The following is a 12,394-nucleotide window of genomic DNA, read 5'->3' as shown; positions in this document are numbered from 1 at the left end:
TTTTCCTCAGCTGCTTTCTGTTTTCTGCCTTTCTAACAGTAATTAAAGCATAATTTAGGCAATAACTCAATAGTCTCTGCCATGATTTTTGTTATATCAAGGCAGGCTTCTGATTGTATACCTCTTTTCTGTAATACTGATTTGTGGGGACCTAAATTTGTTTTTTAACTTTCTGTCGATCTCCTCTAATATCTCTGAGTTTCAGTCACTATCATTATCACTAATAATTACCATATCAATACGTACACCCCACATAGCTATTATAGGCACCAGACTCATATTAACCCTGTTTTACTCTGCCACCTCATTCTAGAATTTAGCGATTGATGGAGTAGCCTCTTTCATTGATTAATTTTAACATTTGTTGCGCACCACCTGTTGTGAGAGAAGACATTTCTAAGTCATTTTAACAGAGAAGTTGGTTTCTAGGAAAGCACCTTCGAATGGGAAAAATAATTTCAACCAAGTAGACAATTTGAAACATGCAGAAGTCCCAAACTGGTAACTGTCCAACATCAAAGATCAAACAAATAAGAAAGGAATTATATGTTTTTCATGACTAAAATGTGTTTGAATTTGTTGGTATTTTATTAAACTTTATGTCAATTTCATTTAAGCCAGAAATCTCTTTGATTACCATGTATGAGTAATTATTATATTTGTTTAAAACCACTGGTGCAGTAACTCTTACATGCTAACATCCTTTTACCACACCAGGACTATGATTATTAGGAAAGAATTACATTACACATTCAATGTCAAGAACACGAAAATGAAACAAAAAGATGTTCTTTCTCTACTGAGAAATGATAGGCATTTGTATGCTTTAATATTTTCTTAAGTATAGTTTCTACATTATCACATAGTAAATACAAGATTTCTTAAGATGGAGGTGAAAACACCTAGAGTTCACTTAAGTAAAAATTAAGCATAAATTTAAAGTAAAAAAATGCAAAAATAATTTCCATATTCAAATGTGAATGGAAATGTTAGTGTATTGTATTGGTTTCTTGAGTTCTTAGTACTCAAGACAAGCTAAATGTTTATAGATATGCTTCTTTTTTTTTAATTTACTTTTTATTTGCATTTTGTATTTTTTATGAAATCATAGCTTTGTACATTAATACTGTCGTGGGATACATGGTAAGCTTCTATCACAAAATTAGGTGTTCTTGAACTTGAGCAAGTAACAGAATCCTCTGGAGTATGTGTTGGGGAGCATTAACACATAAAATTAATAGTACTGTTTTTAACACTCATTTTAAACCATTCTACGAGTTTAATTTGCTACATTTATCGATATATAAAGAAATTAAAAAGCAGAGCTTGATTTAGGATTTGCATAATGCTATCCCTCTCACAAAATTCTCATTTAAACCTTCACCAATCTATTTGCACATTTAAGATAAGTCATTTACACAAAGATTTGCAGACCGAATTTATTGTGTTAATTCCCAGAACGACATGCTTACTGAAATATCACAAACTTTCAAGTCTCCTCCCTGGAAACAGCACTGTGCAAAGGACAACTTATTCAGAGAACTATTTCAGAAAGAACTCCAACATCATGAGTGATTATTATGCACAGCAGGTGTAAATGAATTATTTATCAAATATGTTTTCATTATTTCTCAGTGAAAACATTGAAGATCTTCCTTCCAAGCACTCAGTTTCAACAATCATTTGTACACAGAGCAGGTCTTTATTTAGACAAATATTTATGGATCTGCTTTCATATGAAAAATGAAAGAGCTATTACAAACACAAACACTGTACCATATTTTGAAAGCATAAAGTGAATAATTAGTAAATAATTATGCCATTTGATAAACAATTTTCTTCATTGCTCACTTTACTTCATTTTATACTTTTAACATTTGGCACTTTTTAAAGGGCTTATTATGCACCCCGCTCTCTGAAGAAAAAAACAATTAACCTAAAAATCACAAGCTGTTTATGCAATGTAATATCACAAGGATTGCAATGATAAACTCAAAATTTTCAAGCATGGGTTTAATGAACAAATATGTTCAGGGAAATAAGAATTTTAACTAGTGTATAAATATGCAGTAATAGACTAGGCCTAAGGTCTTTTATAGATTTTTCCGGTCACCAGGGATGCACACAAACAAACACACAAATACCCTCAGACAACACACACACGGACTCTGTTGGCACAGGGTACCTATTTTCCCTTCAAATGAGCCAAAATTTCATTGGACAATGGACTTGAACTCTCCAGAGCTCAGCTTTTAAAATTAAAAGAAGCCAAATTACATGTGAGATTGGTTCTACCTACTGCCAAAATACTTGGCTTACAAAAGGGATATTTTAACACAAAAAGTTGTAAGAAAAAAAGTACTTATGCAAATTGTTTAATTTGATGGATTAATTATCAACTTAATTTGTAGACTAACTTCAGTAGCTTCATGTAGGGAATCTACGGGATGTGAAGTAAAATGGATCACATCTGTTATCAGTCTTCAAAGGGAGATAATTATCTTTGCAAGTACATTTGTATGAATCCAATCGCCTCTTTATTCTCTTAGAATGTATTATAGTTTGTTCATGTCCCTGAAAAAAATTATATGTTGAAGCCCTAATCCCTAACGTGATGGCATTGGGAAACAGGGCCTTTGGAGGTTAACTAGGTTTAGATGTTTAGATGGTCATGAGGCTGGAGATGTCAAGACAGAATTAATACCCTTATAAGGAGACAGACATCAGAGCTTCCGTCTCTATCATCTGAAGACACAGCCTAAGAATAAGGTCCTCGCCAAAACTCAAATCTGCTAACAGAAACTCAAAACTCATCTGCTTGATCTTGGACTTCTCAGCTTCCAGAGCTGTCAGAAATAATTTTCTTGTGTTTAATCCACACTGTTTATGGTATTATGTTTTAGAAATATGAGCTAAACCTCTCTGTCTGCATCCATGCCATTTCTCCCCGTGACAATAACTGGTCATTCAGTAGAAAAATCAATGCACCTGTTTATTACATATATGTAGCATATTGATCTATTGATTTTGCAAATCATTTGCAGTTCAAATTTTTTCCTGATACAATAATATCCTTTTTGAAGTATGCTAATATCTCCAAGACCAAAGAAATACTGGAACTTTGTTATTATAAGGATGAGGAATATTACTAATAGGCCATACTAATAAAAATTGTATGTATTATTTCTAAAGAAAAACAATGGTAAAATAGAATAAAATTAGCACATGTCAAATTTAGGCGCATCCTAATTAAGCCAAATTTCTCAAGAAATTTGTATCTTTGAAAAAGCCCTTGATGGCCAAGTTGTAGCCCCACTATGTTTTATCAGGTTTTCAGTACATTTAATTATAGTTGAGGGAATCTAGTTTGATATATCCGTATCAATGGTAAATAAAGTCTATCAATATTGCTTCCAGAGTAAAAAGAAATCACTTTTGTTGTCAAAAATTAAATTGCAAATTTGAAATTCCATCTTCATTTCTTTTTATATATGGTAATTTTATAAGTAATCTAAGAAGACAGAATAATCCGAAACCACAAAGAACCCCACAGTATCTAGTCAGACTTGTAGTCATTGATACTATTATCCATTATTAATCCATATTAGATCTACTTAGATTGAATTGGAATGCATTCTTTTGAATGAACCCCCAAGACCTTTGTTAAACACTGAATTCTATGTTAAAGTCACTTCCAACATGGAAAAGTTCATATATCTAACCTATCTGATAATTTCCTAAATTTAGGAATATTTTCATATTATAACTCACAAACAGAAATTATGCATCACTCTAATAATCTTCTTATATTTTATATTGGGCTACATAACTGAAAGAACTTTAAAACATGGAGAATTTGCAGCAAAAATAATGAATTAGAACTTTCAAAAAATGTCTCTGCAAAAAAGAGAAATAGTTGACGTATCCTAGGAAAAAGGCAGGGTTCGCTGAGTCAGAGGTTTGAAATTCTACAGGGACATTGTGTGAGCTCTAAAGTCTCTACCATGACTGCAGAGATGAATTTAAATCCTAACCTGTGGATTTGAAATTAAAAATTAAAAAAGCTTTTTTGAAAGTAAGCGTAATTATAATCTGTCACATATTACTAAAAGATGCTGAGTTTCTTTCAAGAGTGATAACTCCTTCATGATAACTCCTTCAGTTATCGTTGACTAAAGGTGACAACGTAGACCCATCTTCCAGTGTCGAATCCTGTACGCGCACAGGGCTAGAGAGACAGGGGATTGTAAAGCCAGACAGGCAAAATACAAATCTCAGGGGAAGAATACTTTTCTTATTTTTGATTATTATTATTTTTAAGCTATGTACATATTCTCCACAGAGTGGCACATGCTAAGCTGAGCTGGGCTGGGGCTGATGTCCCCTTATGTACAAACTGAAGAAAGTGGATCTTAGAGAAGAAATATGATTTGCTTTGATGAGGAAAGGGAGGTAAATGAGGGTGGAGATGGCCCTTACTTACAACCAGGCATGTGTCCAGTCCTCTGCTGGCTCTGGCCTGCAATGTAGGAGATGAGGCAGCCCTCGGTGTGGTCATTTCTAAGCGGGGATGCTGCTGGCTTGGAGGGTTTTATGTACCACATCTCCCCACGGGGCATCTGATACGTCTCAAGCCCTGGTATATCCCTGGCTCCCTCCATCAGGCTTACTCCAGCCATGGTCCTTTTCACCAGTTCTACATACTCAGGTTCCCTAGGAATAGAGCTGTGGTTGCTCAGTGCTCCAGCTCAACCTTTATCCTCACCTTAAGAGAAGGTCTGGCAAATAAAGCCCCAGGGCCTGATCTGATCCTGGCTGTGGTAACTGCATCTCCATTTCCCAGGAGTGACAGCTTGCTCAGGATCTTGGTTGAGGAGCTGGTAGGAATACCCACACAGGCCGGCCCTGCTCTTCCTCAGACTCCTCACTGCTCCACGCCCTGCTGCTTCTGAAGGTCCCTGATGTGGTCCCCGTTCCTCAGTCTGATTGAGAAAGATATGCTCAGGGACCATGGTGTCTCCCCATAGAACTACTGCTGCCATCCATTAGGACTTTTTTTGACACTCAAGTGTCCCAGCAGCTTAACACTGTAGCACTCAGCAGTGGTTATTTTGTGGCTTCTGTCATATAATCTAACGCTCCCATCTGTATGATATATTTTCCCCCAATCCTTTCCAGGCTGTTTATTTGGTGATTGCAGCAGTTGGTTTAGCTTATTGTCTTTGCATATTCCCAATGCTTTTTGAATAGTATCAACTTCAGTTTTTCTATGTACTGTTCTATAAACCTTCCTTGAATAAAAAAGAAAAGAAAACAGTAATAAAAGAATGAACTCCATTTAGGGTTGTCCAACCTTTTATCTTTTCACCCCATGTTGAAAGAATGAGAGCTATCTAGGACTACACAGTAAATTCCCAAACACTAACAAAAGCTGATTAGCAACAAAAGGTCCATGCGTACTTTTTGTAATATCTGACCCCCCAGATAAGAAAAAATGTTCTCACAAGATCAGCATGCGGCTCACAAGCCACAGGTCCGGCACCCCGATCCAACAGAAGCAGTCTTTTCATATAAGATACTTTGCATGAGTTCCCTGACAAATTTGAGATACTAAGAAAAAAATTAGATTTGACCATTTTTTGCAAGTAAATTAATTGTTTTAAGGTCAAACTAGAGTAATAGAGAACCTTTTACTTTTCAATTCAATATGTTGCAGGATGCTTTAAAACCCAGCGATCACACTAGTTGACTCCCTGCTGTGATTTAAAGTTCTAACAAAGAGTAAAGTTAAAACCACAGTGTGACGGAATCTCACAGAGATTGTACACCTGAGAAATTATTTACAAGTTGTGCATCCTTCAACCACCCCCAAACAGTAAGGGATTTTTAAAACGAGAATGATATTTCTTACAGAAGTCCATTTGGACATGAATGTAAGTAACTACCCCTTTGTAATTATGTAGCGGTTTAAAAAAAAAATCTTCAGTGACAATCTACTTGTAGTTGGTTACACTGAATTCAGAGGTGGGGATCGTAAGTGCAAGTGAAGAAAGTTTCAGTAAAATCAAGGACACATTGTCTTTTTCTCCTATGGACTAGCAACTGCGAAACTAGGAATTTTACTTTTCAGTTCCAAGTAAAGAAATAGATAATTCATTAATGTCTGTAGTATTAGGAAGGGGAAAGGAGACACGGGATGGGTTAAGTCTAAGTGTTCTGTCTGCGTTTCCCCAGGGCAGGCTGTGGTTAGAGATAAAGGAATCAATTCCAAGGAGACTCTTCTCCAGGCCCCGGTGAGAAGGGAATGCTAGCTTCTTTCTATCAGTTGGCTTTCTGGTGATTAAGGAATATGACTCCGTCCGTTGTTTATAAAGCAACTCAAAAATGGTGTCTGTTTAATTGTAAGGTTGTTCCTTATCCCTTGTATGTAGTACAGCAGACGGGGCTGGCGAATTTAAACTCATTGCTCTAATAGGAAATACTGCCGCCATCCCTGTCGTTTGACTGCTGTCACCTGAGAGAGGACAATTAAAGTAAATTGGAGACTGTAAAACTGACAAGATGTGGTGTTAAGCCATCCAAATGGAATCTGATGCTGGATCAGCAATTGGGCTGGGAGGGGGAGGAATAAAAATCACCCGTGTGGAAGGAAAATCTTTGTGCCTGAAGACAGCAGATTTTATTCTCTTATTAAGTGTAAGAAAAGATGAAAGTAGGACCACAGGTTAGCTCCTCAACTCTACAAAAACATCGCAAACCCTCAAATTATTTCTTCTTTCTAAAAAAACAAAACAAAACAAAATCACGGCTCATCGAAGAGAAAACAGGAAAGCATTTAGAATTGGGGAACAGGAAACCCAGTATTTTCAATAACCTGCATCAAAACAAGTCAACTGATAGGAATAAATAATGAAGAACATTTTCACGCCCTTTCTTTCCTGAGAAACATGCACAAAACTTCATATTTGATGAATAAAAATTTCTTTAAAAATGTATAAAAGACTCTTTCGAAGTCACATTCTGGCCATGAAGAGTTGCTTCCTCTGACACTAATAAGTGCTTTGTACAAGCACAAAAATTTTATTCCTAGTTTCATTGTGATTGAGGCAAGATTCTGATGTGGATCTTGATGTTGATTGCTAACATGAGAAAAATTCACGGTAGTATCAAATGAATACTTCAAAGGAAAAGAAAAAATACCAAGCTGATGCCTTTTTCCATAAAAACCATTTTTTAAAAGATATGCAGTTAACCCTTATAATTTGCTATGTCCATAAGAATAAATAATACCATGAGAAATGACCACTGGCTTAGTTTAATCTTAAATCAGAAAATAAACTGAAATAATTACAATACTCTGAACTCTCATCATTTTGAACAGAGTGATTTGAAGAGAACTTTTGATATGTGAAATCTAAAATGGGATTGAATAAAAGCTAGATTGTTGCTTTTAACTGAGCCAGAATATAAATCTGATGTAAGTTTTGGACTTTATGAAAAATTACAAGTACACTGTGACATACTGTCTTATGATATTATACTTTAAAGAAAATAAACACATCTGTTAATGTAAGCATTTCCTGCTGTGTATGCTTCATGGTCTCAAACCATGGTTTCTAACAGGGTAATTTATTTCTGCCTGGAAGGTATGACTTTACAACCTTGAACATTACACTTGACTAAGGGTCAAGAAGCTAATGGATTCTCTCTCTTACCAATCACCCTCAACACAGCATCGCTCCCAGAGGGGAAAAAATCTTTTGACTTAAAGTAGATTCAATACCAAAACACATTTTAGTTGTGTTGTGTCATTTTGTTGTTGTTATTGTGGTTTCAGAAAGTCTCTAAGGAAACATATAGCTGTGTCCAGAAGTTATTTTAAGTAGAGTAAGGGGAGGATCCAAAGTTTAAATTCAAAGTAAAAAATGAGTTAATGGGTTCTTCTCTCTCTCCCTCTACCCTCTCTCTCTCCTGCCCACTCTCATGTAGATAGAGAGATAACATATGAGTAGGTATATAGATACACATATATAATTTTTCAAAGGACTATAATTGGATATTCAATAGGAGAAAAATATGAGAACTTGAAAAAATCATGTAGATAATTGTTTTAATGATTAATCTCAGATATTCAAAGTGACCAAGAATCCAATAAACAGAAGCAAATATTACTTCTGCAATAGTTGTCATATTGAAGGCAACAAAATGATAATATTCAAGGAAAAGATGGGATTAAAAGAATCAAGATATTAAGAAAAAGCTATGAAAATGAGAATATATTTATACGTTTAATATTACATATACACTTATGTAATGTATAAGTGTATGTGTAATTACATATATTACATATATAATATACATATATGTACATATACATATATAATATATTACTTATGTAATTCATAAGTGTATATGTAATTCATGCATACATATATATCTGTGTATTTTATCTGAGAAGATTTTGTATATTTTATTTCACATAGTTCTATATTTGTCTTAAATCCTCCAAACTTTAATGAATTCTTATTATCCTATACTTCGTGTCTATGTTTATGTATTTTATCTATGTAGATTGATTATGATTGGCAAATTCAGACCACTTTTACATCTCTAATATATAATGTGAATGTTGCTGAAATAAATTAGAATCTAAAAATATATTATCAAGATCATGGATTTCCAGGCTACATAGATTCTATGTTGACAGAACTATATAACATGTATGTGTTTGGGGTGGGTTAATGAGTATATTTTTCCCCTTAAAATATAGTTAAAAATTCTAGATGAAGTGTGTCCTTAAAAAAATTTATATAAATCTATTCTGATCTATTCTTTTCAAATATGACTATGTATATATAAGAACTTTTGAAGAGAAAACAATAAAAATTTAGAACATTTACCTATAAATTAACAGTCTACTAGGTACAAATAAAGTCATTGAAAATTGACTTAGTGAAACAGGATTTATTTGCTTATATAACTGTAGGTTGTACAGGTTTTAAATGGAGATGAATTCAGGGTCTCAATCCATGTTCCCAGGCTCTCTCCTTAGCTGTGTTCACTATTCTTCTGTAATAGTTCAACTTGTAGACAGGCTTTCTATAAAGTGCAGTGAAGAAGCTGACTTATAGTCTTTAAACACTTTCCCAGCAATTAAAACAGGAATTTTAGTGGTAAATTTGGCCCAGCTGTAGTCATTTGTCACACGTGGGGCAGGGGGTGGGGGGGTATAAGGCAGTGATCCACTTAAGCCCAGGTCATGTCTTTCCCCTGTACCTTAGAGGTTGATTCAGCCCTACCTAAATTATGGGGCTTAACACAAATTTGTAGTAAAGTTACAAAAGTTTGGAAATGACTATAGGAAGAGACGTTGAACAATAAAAATCAGTTATATCAGGATGATGCTTATGGGTACCATGACTATATGCAAATGTTCAGCAGGAAATTAAAGAATCAAAACAGAGCAAAATGCCACCATTGTTTTCATCAGCCCATGTTTCTCTCCTTCCTAAAATCATTTTAAATCTCACAGATTTCTCTTTGCAACCCTAAGTAAACCTAAATGGACTTGTCTTTTGAGGGAAGTTGTAATTTAATAGCAGCTTTGGAACTGGGACTTAGTGGCTAGCACCTGTAGTCTCAGTGACAGGGGAGGCTGAGACAGGAGGGTCATGTGAGGCCAAGAGTTCAAAACCAGCCTGAGTGATATAGCAAGAGCCCAAGCTTAATAAAGGAAAATTAAAAACAAACAACCAACAAACCAAACAGCTCTGGGATATCCAGACTCCTAGTTGTGACTGAAACTGCCATCTGGTGCTTTGCTGTCTTCATTTAAAGATTCAAACAACTTTATTCCTACTCATCTGTATGCTCTTTAGATTAATGATTTTTTAAAGGCCTACTCCTCTTTCTTCAAATGATGATCTGATTCTGACATTCCTTATGCTTGTCTCTACTGAATTCTATTGATTTCCCAATAGAATGTACTGATAAGAGATAAAACCCTTTGGTTTAAAATGTAGCAATCAGTGTTTCAAGAAAGAATACTTTCACTAAAATGCTTCTCAATGTGTTTAGAAGGCCGAGATGATGCCAGAGATGTTGATCCTCCCTTGCTCAATGGTCAGCCCTAATCATTAGAATAATGATTACACAGCTTTTGGATGGCCAGAAATCACATCGATGGCCTGGTTTCTTGCAACCAATCCACTCCCATTGCCATTGCCAAGTTTATTCCAGTGTATACGGCATCCTGAGGGAATACAAGATGGCATAATAGCATGTCACCTATTAAATAAGTTAGGGCGTGGAATTAACCTTCACTTACAAAAATAAATGATCTAGTCACAAAGTGTGGTATATTAACTACATGGACAGAAAATTTCGGAACACGCGTTTCACACCCCTCACGTAATAACTACTTACCTGACTTGACCACGGCATGCACAATTTTATTTTAATAGAGTTGTTACCCATGCTACACCTCTTTGCTGAATTTTCTGATAGATTGTAAGTAACTAAAGGGAAACCAAGGTGGTTTTCTGAAAAAATACTCCCGGCTAACATGTCACTCATGGAATAATAACCTGCAGGGGATGACAGTTCTCACACCAGCTGCTTGACATCGGAACAGCTGCCAATGCCCTAGGAAATGTCACAGCATCAGATATAGGCTCTGAGTGTGGAGTAGCAAAAATGTATCTGGTAGAGGCCAGCACCCCAGGCCATGACTAACACCCCAGGTCCCATCATGCCATAAGCTTGAAGCCCAGGTTGAACTGTCAGTTTAATAAATGAATAGCCTCTTTGTTTTGATCAGCATTGTCAAGGCTTATTTCAAAAAGAGACTCTGATTCCTCTCACAGTCTAGCCCAGCCAAAGTCAATTGGTACAATTTCAAGGTGAATTTATTCATTCTTTATAAAGTTCTGTGCAGGAATATATCAAGACAGTTGAATAAATTGAAGTAAATAGACTTGGAGTTACATATTTTCCCAGTAATTGAAATAGTTTCCCCCCAATATATTTATAATAATAATTCTACCTTTATGAAACCTAGTCTAGCTACAGAAAGGAAAGCATAGAATTACCATTTTGATAACATATTTGGAAAATACAATTGGGGCTAAATACGTTGATAAGGGCACCTGAAAGTTGTCCTTGCCTTTAACCGTTCCATGTTAAAATTTGAGTAGAGCACAGCTTTACCACTTAATAAAGATGCCTGATGAGCCTGCATTGAAGTGCAAATATTTACCTTGAATTTGGTTATTTCTAAATAGAAGTGCCCAAACTCTAGATAGCCAGACCCTTCTATCTTCTTTACAATTCTCTGAATTTGAGTTATGCACAGGACACTGAACTAAAAAGAAATTTAAAAAATTAAAAAAAAATGTGGCAGTGTTGATGTTTATCAGAAATGAGAACATTTAGTCTATTTGGTACATAGGATTAATTTAACAGGGCCCCTTCAGATATCACCATTATGGTTTTTAATAATATACAATGGTTTTAACTTGCAGTGCCAAGCTCACTTATTTTTTTTAACGTATATTTTCTTTATTTTACAAACAAGCAATCTCTGAGTCACTATCAGAAAGGGTTACTGCACCATAAAGCTCTCCTGGTTATAGTCGAAAAACCTTCCCAAGTTTATCTGCACGTGATGGAAGGAAAGAATTAATCTTGCACACTTACAGCCTGCTGTTCTTAAAAGGATTTTCAAAGCATAAAATATCTTATCAGGAAAGTTCGGTTCTCCTTAAAACCATCAATAAGCCCTGGGAAAAGCTGCAATCTGAGGTTGGGGAAGGGAAATGCTTTGACTTGATAATGAAGTACACCTGGGAATGATTGGCGTTTACTAACAAAAAAGTCAAATAATTGAGGCATAATGCTCAGAAGGGGGTTAGGGAACAACTTAGGCCAGTGCTAATCCTTTGAAAACTTAAAGCGATGGCTGATTTTTTTTTTCCCCACTGACAAGCAATCTATAAAAGTGATCAAACTGATCAACTGAATTTGTCCTTTCCCTTCCTTTATGTCTTGTTATCTCCTTCTTTTAAAGCACAAGGAAGTTCCTACTCCCGTCCATCAGGTGTTACATAACCTCTGATGTGCCACCCAGGGGCAAAGATGCATTTCTGAGCCACTGCCTGGAACATTATTATTTCATAAAACATAAACAATGTATGTGTGAGTTATAGTCAGTGTGAGGAGATATGTGGCTTGAATAATATGCATTTCAAAGGATTATTTTTACCTCTGTGTCATTGAAAAGAAAAATAGGTATATATGGGTATGGATTAACTTTTTTTTTTTACAGCTCTTCCAGGAAAACTCAAATGAATGGGCTGAACATCTCAGCTCCACTTTTAGTAAATGGATATCTACA

At 35.3% G+C, this 12,394-nt stretch overlaps 1 pseudogene; it reads right to left on the bottom strand.

The window, feature by feature from the left end:
- Positions 1-4,560: 4,560 nt before the first annotated feature.
- Positions 4,561-5,042, bottom strand: LOC111726042 (annotated as a pseudogene).
- Positions 5,043-12,394: the final 7,352 nt, after the last annotated feature.

This window comes from Otolemur garnettii, unplaced genomic scaffold (assembly GCF_000181295.1).
Source record: "Otolemur garnettii isolate 467f Iridium unplaced genomic scaffold, OtoGar3 scaffold00003, whole genome shotgun sequence".
In the NCBI taxonomy this organism is placed as follows: domain Eukaryota; kingdom Metazoa; phylum Chordata; class Mammalia; order Primates; family Galagidae; genus Otolemur; species Otolemur garnettii.
Note: the sequence above shows the minus strand (reverse complement) of the source record. Positions and strands in the feature narration are given on the sequence as shown.